The following is a 1242-nucleotide window of genomic DNA, read 5'->3' on the forward strand; positions in this document are numbered from 1 at the left end:
CCCCAAATCCTGCCTGACCTGGGAAGGGAAGAGCTGGAGGTTTTTAAGGACCCGAAGGGTTAGGGCACTACTAAAGTGACTCGGAGGGCTATTTCAGCCAGTATTTAGGGTTTAGAACTGCCAGAAACCACACAAGGGAAAGAGGGGCAGGTCGGATCACTGTGGCCAGGGAACATGTCTTGTCATATGCTTGTCATTTGTTAATGATGTGTATCTAGCTTTATTTGTTCTGACGACTTGACACCTGTCCACATGTTTTGTTTTGTTGTCTGCCTCCCCCTTCTAGACTGTGAGCCCGTTGTTGGGTAGGGACCGTCTCTATATGTTGCCAACTTGTACTTCCCAAGAGCTTAGTACAGTGCTCTGCACACAGTAAGCGCTCAATAAGTACGATTGAATGAATGAATAAATGAATGATTATGCTGTCGAGTCGTTTCCCATCCATAGTGACACCATGGATACACCTCCCCCAGGATGCCCCACTCTCCATCTGCAATCGTTCTGGTAGTGGATCCAGAGAGTTTTCTTGGTAAAAATAAGGAAGTGGTTTACCATTGCCTCCTTCCATGCAGTCAACTTGAGTCTTTACCCTCGAATGTCTCCCCCATGCCTCTGCTGCCCAGCACGGGTGAGTTTTGACTTGTAGCAGATTGTCTGCCACTCGCTAGCCACTGCCCAAGCTAGGAATGGAATGGGTACCTCTGCTTGACTCTCCCTCCCGTAGCCAAGACTGGTAGAGTACTGGAAACTCTCCAGGTGCGACCCTGAGAGGGGATGGAAACATGTCTACATCTCTGTTATAGTGTACTCTCCTAAGCACTTAGTACAGTGCTCCACGCAAAGCAAGCACTCAGTAAATACTCCTGACTGATTGACTGATGGAGAATGACGTCCCACAGAGTGGATCCATCTTTCATTCATTCATTCATTCAATCTTATTTATTAAGTGCTTACAGTGTGCAGAGCACTGTACTAAGCTGCTGGGAGAGTTCATTATAACAATAAACAGACACATTCCCTGACCACACTGCAATCTAGAGCTTACAATCTAGAGATGAGTTTACAGTCCTCCTGACTATACTCGTTATGGGCAGGGAACGTGTCTGCTAATTCTGTGGTGTTGAACTCTCCCAAGTGCTTAGTACGGTGCTCTGCACAGAGTAAGCGCTCAATAAATACAATTGATGGATTTATTGGAGAGAAGAGACAGAGTGATCCTCTTGAAGGTCAGTTGGCTTGTGG

General features: G+C 46.7%; 1 non-coding gene across 1 annotated transcript; it reads right to left on the bottom strand.

Annotated features, from left to right (window-relative positions):
• Positions 1-638: 638 nt before the first annotated feature.
• LOC119924703 lies at positions 639-774 on the bottom strand. The gene has a single exon (XR_005449399.1). It is a non-coding gene; the product is annotated as a small nucleolar RNA SNORA7 (small nucleolar RNA).
• Positions 775-1242: the final 468 nt, after the last annotated feature.

The sequence above is a fragment of the Tachyglossus aculeatus genome, chromosome 2 (genome assembly GCF_015852505.1).
Source record: "Tachyglossus aculeatus isolate mTacAcu1 chromosome 2, mTacAcu1.pri, whole genome shotgun sequence".
Lineage (NCBI taxonomy): Eukaryota > Metazoa > Chordata > Mammalia > Monotremata > Tachyglossidae > Tachyglossus > Tachyglossus aculeatus.